Here is a 10,167-nt window from a genome sequence, read left to right on the forward strand (position 1 = left end):
CGAAAGAGATCGTATAGATCCCGAGGGCCGGTGCACAAAGCAAGTAATGCTTCTACACCGGGTGCTGCCTGACTTCCTCCATTCACCGTGGTAGGTCGACTCCACCCATAAATCTTTTTTTGATGGTCGGAAAGAGCAAATGCCTCTGCATCCGTTGCTATGACGGTCTGTCTCAATTGTTTTACTTTCGTGGTATAGGCTGCGATGTGTTTTTTGAGCTCTGCAAACGTGATGCATGTTACTAGTCCTCCATACGGAGGTAGATTGATGTCGGATTCTTGGTAGTCCTGTGTCAGGTTTTTCACGAGTTCTTCGCGAAAAGCGTGTTCTTTTTCCTTCATGGAAAATCCGTTGACAAACACGTATCCATCTTTTAAACGTTCCACGGTGTCGTAAGGATCGTCCCTGGAAACGCGACTCGAAACGCCGACACCCCTAAATCTAAATGCCAGACGCCCATCACCGTGGATCGTCGATTGTCCCAGTGGCCCGAAAGAGTTCAACAACACGGTTTGAGTCACTGGATTTTCTTCTTCATTTAAGGGAACGAATGGATTTCTGTCGTAGTCTCCTCTTTGCAAGGCAAACCTTTGAAAATTCTCAAATTTTGAAAACTCGCGATCTTGTTGATAAGACCCCAATATCCCTGACCAAGGTTTCACATAAAAATTACTAAGGGGACGTTTGGGCGGCGGAATGTTAGATTGGGCCTTTTTCGCCTCATCCCATGTTCGCTTTCGAGACTCTACTAGGGGAACCGACGTCAGATCCATTTCTTGTTTCTTCTCAAGCCTTCCAATAATGCACCATGGTAATTTTGTCAACATCTCAGTCAATAGATGGCGGGGTCAGAAAAGGGTATAGTCCTCGAGTGCACAGGTTAACATCGGGTTCTACAGGAGGCACTTCGCTTATGCACCGAAATGCTAAGACCAACCTTATCAGATTCATCGCGATTTCGTCCGATGTACATAAATAACCTTTCGTGTGCATCGTCCCTGCTTGTTGTAATAATAGCACATCATTTTCTTTCAACTCGTTTGCAGACCATCGATGCATTATCGAGTGGACCTCTGCATCCAGAGCCTTCCAATTGATTCTTTCACCCACTTCAATCAGTTGTCTCAACTGACATCTTTCGTGTACAGGGGAAATTCCGGGTGGGGGTACGCGTCTGTTTCCTTCGATGAAGTCGAGCATTTCCAAAAACAACCGACTCCTCTTGTTGTGCTCGTACAGTTTCTTAGCTGTCATCCGGGAACGAAGGTAGTATTCGTTGATCTGGTTGAACTTTGTCGTGATACTTTCGAGAGTTACGTTTTTGTCACCCGGAATTCTCTGCAAGAGACACACCAAAACATACGACAAAATGTCTGTTGCCGGTATCATTCCGTGGAGATGTACAAACGATGTTAGAATAGAAGCGGCTCCTAGAGTATATGCTTCACTCGATCCTAGAGTTTTTTTGCAGTCTTTCAAAACTTCTTCCATGAGCCTCGTGGCATTGTAGAAATGAAAATAGCCACATTCGCATTCTCTCCATATCTCCATCGCACAAATCTGCAATAGCCTGTGCTTTACCACTTTCTCCAATTTGTCATCCATCTATGATCATGTGATTTTCACTCGAATAACTGGACGTCCACGACGTATTAGTTTACGGTCATGTCGTCAGTACGTCAACATGAACAAGTCTACTTACAGACGTCTGAATCAAATTTCCAAACCCAATGCTTCTAAGAGTAAATGGATACTTTACGTATTCTTCACGGCTTTAGATTTCGTGTTCTTCGTTTTAGCAATTTATGCTTGCACAGGGCAAAGTAAAGACGACATCACGAGGAGATGGTTGATTGCAAAGTCTGGTGGTGCTATTCTTTTTCGTTTCTTTTTTGTGATAGAATTCGTCGAGTACCATTTTGCATTGACCGCTTTACAAAAGCGTCTCATTTACAAGAACAAACGTTTTGATTCTCGGATGAGCGTTCTCTTCGCTCCTCGCCTCGAATACGGAACATTGTTTGCTGGCATTTTTGAAACGACCTGTGCTTTTGGGTTAGTGGCAGTATTGACGCGAAATACCCTCGACCAAGGATGCGATTTTACGTCGTTTGCGGCACTGGTGTCTATAGGCATCACGTTTTTTAGATGCATGGCATGTGTTTGCAGGAGTTGTATGGAATGCCGCCGTAGACCGCCAGTATAATCTCGCAGCGAGTGACAAGACCATCGAATGCATTACAGATAATAAACAAGTGGTGTTTTTTTTTCTTTTCTTTTAATCAGATTACCTTTCACTTTTATTTTTTGTTGCATTTATCTTACCCCTGTGAAACCCTTTATCGCTACCATGTTAAACGCGCGAGTAAAAGCCCACGATTCGGCCTCTCAGAAGAAACGCGACCAGTTATTGGCTGGACGTAATCGATTTGCCAGTGCCTGCGTTAATTTTGCGATCGTCTTATGCATTTTTGCTATTTGGACCATCTGTTCTCCGATGGCAGTTCCGAATCGGGGCATCAGCACGACCCACATTCGTCATCTGATGCAACGCGGATCCGGTGTACCGCCGCTGCCTTTGCCCGCATCCAAGTTAACTCCACTGGGGTTACACGAGAGCGACGTCGCATTAGTATTATTTCCTCGTTCGTGGCAGAATGCCGGGTGGTCCCGAGTCGTCTTCAGGTTCCACAACTACGTGTACGATGTAGTAAAAGGCATCGAAGTTCATTCCAATGCAAAACGGTTGCGTATTCTGAGCTGGGTAAACGATCGCTTGATCCTCGATGCACCCGTAAACGATTCGATGCAACGATTCGAAAATCTAGATATCACTTGTAAAGGCCCACACACTTCCTTGGGCGTGGCCATCTTGAGTCTAGTAAGCGGGCAATGGGAGGAAGCCGTCACCGTCAAGGCTTCGAAACTCGTGCAATCGTTCCCTTTAGTGAAAATTGACGATTCTCTCTGGCTCTCAGGGATGCCATGTAACGCAGATCCGTGGCGGGGCCGCGTCCGGCACATCTGTGACATCCCGGGCAATGTATCGTTCTTTGAGACGTCGTTCCGATGGCACACCGGTTCTCGTTTTTTCCAAACGGAGTTTGCACACCAGTAACGACGGTACAAATCTCGTACCAGGGGTCCATGAACACGGGATATTATTTTTCTTTGCAAATCAGATGACTTCGCAAACACCGCGACCAAAGTGCACCGAGGTGACAGATCCGACTGTAGCCGGTCGCTTGAGACTGCGTTTAAAAAACGACGGGGAATGGTGGAAGCTATTCGATGATGGATCCACGCGAGACGAGGTTGCAAACTCACTGACCGAATGTGGTATATTTCACAACCCACTCGCGTACGGAAAATTTATAGAGAATAATACCGTAGAAAAGATCGTACAGGATTTGTGGTTTAAAAATGTTCACCAGGAGCCTACGATACCTTTAAACATCGCATCGGGTTTTAAACGATTGAAGGATGTCGTCCTCGGAAACGATCCGGGTCGTCGCGATCTGACTCTCATGTTGGCATTGACCCCTCTGTGCTCTACTTCCCCCATCAATCTAGAGACGTCGCTGAATGAAGCGGTAGACATGAACGTCTTGTGCGGACACAATCAAGAAACGCGCCTGGCGTGGTTGTGGTTCAAATCGTTACTTTCTACACAACTAGCCTTTTTCTGGCATGGTATGGGACCTCCCTTACCCGTACCCTTCGAGGCGGATAGAGACTCAATCGAAGTTAACGACATGTTACGTCGAGTTTCTTGTCGAACGAGTGGGACAAAATGGATAATCGTAGAGGAACAAGAAGGGAGTCGGGACGAAGACTGGTTGAAAAAAAGTTTTCGAGGCTTTTACAGACACAATAGAACTAGATGTCGGTGGAAAACCGCCGACGATTTCTCGGATAGAGAGACTTCCTTAGACGAATTGATAGCCTCGCGAATCACCGGTGTTTGTTCGGAGACCGGTCTTCTGAGCTTGTGGCTCGAAGGAAACCCCGACTTGACTCTAACTTGTGACGAATTGAGGTCTTTAGTCATTTCGACTGACCCGTGGGAAAGAATAGACAAGCAAAGCATTCCTTTGACGGAAACAAACTCAGAGGCTTCCACCGAAATCTCAAACACGTTTGACCCTGCGCTTTTGTCACCGGCCAAAAAGCATCGATACACTGGTATTCCTTTCGAACTATTACGAGGATATCCATGTGTTTCTAAGCAACGATATTTGATTTGTTGATTATAATAAAATTTTATTCTCAGTTTGTTCACTGGATACAGTCTCTTCATCTTCTTGTTTGTTTCTTCCTTTTTTTTCTCTCTTGTTTATTTAGTCCGTGTAAACTTTTCAATAATCTTCGCCTGGATTGGCTGGGCAACACGTTGGGCAATACTTGTGCTTATCCTGTTTGACTGTACGAATACAACCAATACAAATATCGACGTCGCATTTGTAGCATTTAACTTGTTTCACACGAAAGACGCATTTTTCATGGTAACACTCCCCACAATAATCGTACGAACAATACTTGCAGACAAAGGTACAGGTGTGGCATAAGTCGGCCCTACAGTTATAGCAGGTGAAAACACACTCGTAGCACATGTGCTCGGTGCACCGCTGGCACGATCCGAAGTAATTTTTGTCGACAGACATGAAGAAGCAATTGTCGCAAATCAGCTCTTCCGGTTTTTTCGCCATTTCTGCCGTTTTGGTGTTGTTTTAACAGTGATCGTGACTCGAGAAAATAATTGGTGAGAATCTCAATTATTTCTCCCAAACGAGACAACGAAATTAGTTTCAACGAAAGAATTTTCGGTGTTATATTTTGGATTCGCTACTTCTAGACGATTCGTAAACGTCCTTAACTCAACAATGGAGTATCGTAGAGAAATCGTGACTACATATACGGATTTTGAACAATGTATGATCTCACAAGGCTTCGCGTTCGTCGACGTACCTCCACTCGGAGAGAACGGTCCCTCTAACTTGCCAGGTCAATATGGATCGGGGGTCGCGGGAACGATACAGTTTCAATCTACCTGTGTAACGTGGATAGAACGCGTTGCTACGACACGTCTCTTTCCTGGAAATCGCGTGATTCAACGTCTCCGTCCATATACCCTTTACGACGGCGGACATGTCGACGGAGTGTTGTCGTTATACGTACCGAAAACCAAACCAAGTGCCATGTCGATCGAAAGAGATGTGGTGACGCCTTCGTCCGGCGCTCCATCCTGTGGCATTGTCTTTGTTACCGCTCGAGGGCACCCGGTCGAAAAACTAGATGGGTATTGCTTTACGTTTGACCTGGCAATCAACGACGACCCAGAGTTAGATTGTGTCACGCGAATACAGTGCCTCCTTCAAGGACTTTGTCCGAGTTGTCCACAGCAACGAAATCTTGCTCGACAGAAGACTCGATTGGATCTCGATCTCGCCAAACGATTCGTCGGAGCATTGGCATGTCAGTCGGCAACGCGGCATCCTAGAGCCATGACGTTGCACGATGCCTTGTTTCTCTTGACGGTGTGTGCCAGGCCTCCGACCTCGGAGCAACGATCGCACGAGGAGCGTCCTTACTCCCCGACGAAGATCCATCGGCGTCTTTTCGAGTCATGTCGAGTGTCGTGACTTGGGAACAACTGGAACCCATCGTATGTGAATTAAATGGAAACGCGCCCAAGAACCGTCGGCGCCGAAAACGCAAGAGGCCATTGGTCACCCCGGTCGACACACTACAGAACGATTGTCCGTTGCCTTCAAAGAAGCCAAACACCGAAAACTCGCAGTGTTCCTCGGACGAAAAAATATTGTTTTTGAACATTGTTCCAAGTGACACGAATTCGAAAGTCACGAATGCGAGTCCACTAGTCACTCCGACGGATGATCGTCTGTCGCCTCCTAATGTGCAGTTGCATACTTCTCCACCAGAAAATAATACCCTTTCTTGTGACACAGTTAAAACTACGGGGTCATCTGGGGAGTCTAGCGACTTAGTTTGGGATATGATAAAGCTACTACGGGATGAGGTAAACGACACGGCTTCGACTGCACCTAATATCGAAACGACGAACTCTGTTTTGCAGGCAAAAGAAAGAAAGAACGAGAAACGAAAAGAATTACCGAGTCCAACGATCGACGACGGTTGTTTACTACCTCAAGACCATGTCACCGATAGCGATTCCATCGAGGTACTTTCTACCTTCGACTCTTTGTCGTCAAACGATCGTTCTCACTCCGTCGTCCATCAGACAGATCAAGTCGATGCAGAATATTTGCGAGAAATTGCACCCATGCAACAGAATGCGAGAAAAAGATGCGTGTATGAATTTGTGTGCGAAATAAACGGTTTAAACTGTTACAACAAAAAAACAGTGAACATCCGCGAAGGTGAACCCTCTGTCAAGTTGGCGTATGCATTTCCAGGTGTGAACGTCGAAACGCTCCCCGATAGATACCCTTGCCTGGTGACTTTGGGCATCGCAATCCAGAGTACCTTGGAAAAGGAGACATTTGAGGTGTTTGGGGCTCCGAAACTTCGAGATGCCATTCAAGCCGTGTTGATCAACCACACTTGCGCCAACAAGAAGACCAACGACGTTTACGTAGTTAAGACGAGTTCTTCGGGAGATACAAACGTTCCCATCGACGTTCCAATCGATGATAACACGGCGAAAGACGAAGTGATTTTGGTGAGGCGCCCGGAATGTGTCGTCCTCGAGGCGATGAGACATAGTACCATACACGCGTGGCGGTCTGGTGGTAGTCATTATCTCGAGTATCATAATGACACGGTACAGCGGACGGACAGACTTGTCGGGTTGGGAATTCCCAAATGGCACACGGGGTACGTTGCTCCTTTGGGGTGTGGAGAAGATTTAGATCACTCAAGGAATCTCTTAGCTCAAATCAAAACGTTGCATATTACCAAGGAGGTCTACCACCTCGCTTCGTATCATTTTAAATTATGGACTTCGCGAAAGTTTCGAACATCAAACGTGATGTCGAAAGGACCCGAGAACTTTTTTCCGAAAACGATCCGTTGCACGGGTGATTGGTTGGCCGATCATCACCTCGAAATCGGCGAGGCCGCACGTGAATTTTTTGCCAAAAAAAAAATCTCGATGGATCTCGAGTTTCCGTTAAAGGTCAAACACGAATCAGAACATTATTCTACAATCGAAAAGACAGAAAATGGCAGGCCGACCATTGGATCTTTTTTGTTGTATTATTCGGAATTAATCGAGATTATTTCCATGTCGTCCACGATAATCGGCGATGCCATATTTTATCCCAATCGAAAAGATAAAGCGATAACATTCATTTTGTCTGTAGTTTTCCAACGCCCACAAAGTATTGCAAATCTATTCAGAGAGACCGACAATTCGGACCATTGTCTCTGGAAATATCGAAAATTTTTGTACTAACAACCAAAAGATTTAACGATTGTGATATTTATACACAAGTGGATATACATTGCACGTATTTTTTATTTGAATATGTAATGTTATATATTATACAAATGTAGACAAATTAAAACAAAAAAAAAGAATCATCTCGTCGTGTTCTTTGTTATCGTCATTGAGCATACAACTTCACGACCATTTTTTGTCCAGGATAAATACATTGCTCGCGACTCGGTTCCATGGATTGTAAGACTTCTCCTATGGGTTTGGGTAGATATTTCGCGGAGTCCGATTCGTTGAGCATCGCCAATAACGTCGACGTAAATTCCACCCCGACGGAAGTCTTGAATATGTTGGATTCTCGACATACTTGCAAGGACTTTTCGTTTCCTGCCGCATCGGTATCCACGTTTGTTCCTAATGCAAAAATGTCTTCTCTAATATCCTCTCTCTTTAGACATCCCAGGACGTAAGACAACAACCGGGCTATGCGCGTCACTTTAGATAATTCTATCTGGGGAATTGTTCCTTCTTGTCCGTCGATGGAAACGTCGAGATCCATCTGGTCTGTTGTTAAGTATCTCCTGTATCTATCCATACAACGAAATTCGCTCACTTGTTCGTGAATCGAACCAGGTCTAACACCATATGTAGCAAACATGGGTGGACACTGTTGGCGATCACTCGACCATCCTCCACCAAAATATTCTCTCATTTCGGACCTCTGCGTCTCCACGTCACGATCGGTAGGGAAACGCACGTACACCCGATCACCGACGTGAATTGTTTCACTCCCAGTATGAAGCAAAGATTGACAAACGGCCGGGATAATGGTCACGTCCAATGGGGTATTATCTCGATCGAGAAAGGCCTTTCGTTGATTGACTACCCATCTAACGTCTCCCATCCACGATGCATGAAATGTAGGATTTGCGGTCATCCCGGCTGCGTCTGGAAATGCGGTACGAGGAATCCCGTCTGCTAGCACATCAGAACGCAACGCGACCACCTGTCCCTCTAGGACTACTCTACCTTTGAGAGGTAATGCGCCGTAGCCTTCCTGTCCTTTTATTCCGTAAGCTTGTTCTTGGCAAGCAACATACTCTGGATGAAGGAAGACGTTGAATGCAACGGGTGATATGGTGGCCATTTTTTGTTAAATGTCGACGGTCGTCGCTGTTAGTAAAATATACCTAAATCCTGCAGTGACGATGTACCCTGGGGAACTTGCAGGCCACTTGCACGGACCACGGTCTGGTCATTTTGCCCCGCTTCTTGTGGTAATTGGGTGATGGACGATTCGAGGTGGGAAAGGTTCGATGTCGTCGGTTGTGATTGAACATTTGTCGAGTTGTTAGTAGTGGGTGGTCCTTGGAGTTGTTGTTGTTGTTGTTGTTGTCGTTGTCGTTCTCTCTGTTCACAGTAGCGAATGTAATCCTCGTAGAGGGCTTGTTGTTCTTCTTTCTTCTTGATGAACCGATGACGAGGTCCCCATTGCTCCAACTCTTTTTCGATGATACTCTTTATCATCTTGCACATATTGGAATTGCTCTTACTGTCGTCGTCCTTTTCGTGTCGGACCAGCGGAGACTCGTGCTCGCGTTTTCATTTGCGACTCACCGGCACCCATTTTTCCGCGAGAGCTTCACGGATCTTTCGTAGAGAGGATTGTTCTCTCTGTCTTCCAGATGCAACGGTAGATCCTCTAACGGGTTCGGTTCCCGTCGAGTTGACGCTTTGAGTGGACGTATCTCTTTGTGACTTGACCTTGTAAGCAGATGCCCTGACTGCATTCAGATTGGCCCCTATGCTTTGGGCAGACTCTGTCGGTCTCTTCGATGGTTCCAGAATGTTTATGATGTCGTCTCGAAACGATTCGGCCACAGCATTCGGGAATTCGTGCAAGTTGTGTTTCATCAGTTCTTTTAAGGCGTTTGCATCATCTACCCGTGGTTGATCCTGATTATCCGGATCGCGAATGACCCCTCGTTGGACCAGATTTTGAACCTCTCTACGAATCTTGCCCGCAGCAGATGACTCCGATGTCTCGAGCTCTCCGAGCGATTTTACAGAAAATTCTTCCATGATTCCCCTTAACATGTCCATGGTCTCATTCTGCCGATCCAGTTCGCCTCGAATGAATTGAACCTGTTCGGCAATTTTCTCCATCTCCTCCGCCCTGTTTTCGTCGTTGCCCCCCTTCTCGACCATGGTCTCGACCCCGTCGACTGCTACCGGCTGTTCAGTGACGGGCAACCCCGACTCCGTTTCGGCAAGGGATGTCATGTTAAAGGTTCTAAATCTACTAGCTCGAACGAGGTCGCGTTTAATAGCTTTAGCATCATTTGCAGTAAAGAATTCAAACCTAGATAACACTTGTCTCAGCGATTCTCTCCGACAGAATACACCCACCGTGTCGTCGCGTGCTCCTTCTTGAGTGATGGATATCTCGTCTGGTACACCGGCGATAGTTCCTAAACTGGACTGACAAGCAATAGTGAGAAGAACGGGTGCCCCGGCTTTGAATTATGTCGGTGAGATGGTGGCGACGCATGCGCACGCAAACGTCTGAGTGTCGATCCAATGAATGTGCCAACCGAATAATACGTGTCCTATGGGTTTGCTACGATGAAAGTATTTCACTGGAATTCCTTCGACGCTCATCTTGTCGACTGTTTCTTTGGTCAAATGGTACATCGGGTCTTTTCCCGGTTGTAGCGGTAACCCAACATCATTGGCAAAAATGCACA

Source organism: Montipora capricornis, unplaced genomic scaffold (assembly GCF_036669925.1).
Source record: "Montipora capricornis isolate CH-2021 unplaced genomic scaffold, ASM3666992v2 scaffold_507, whole genome shotgun sequence".
Taxonomy (NCBI): Eukaryota; Metazoa; Cnidaria; class Anthozoa; order Scleractinia; family Acroporidae; genus Montipora; species Montipora capricornis.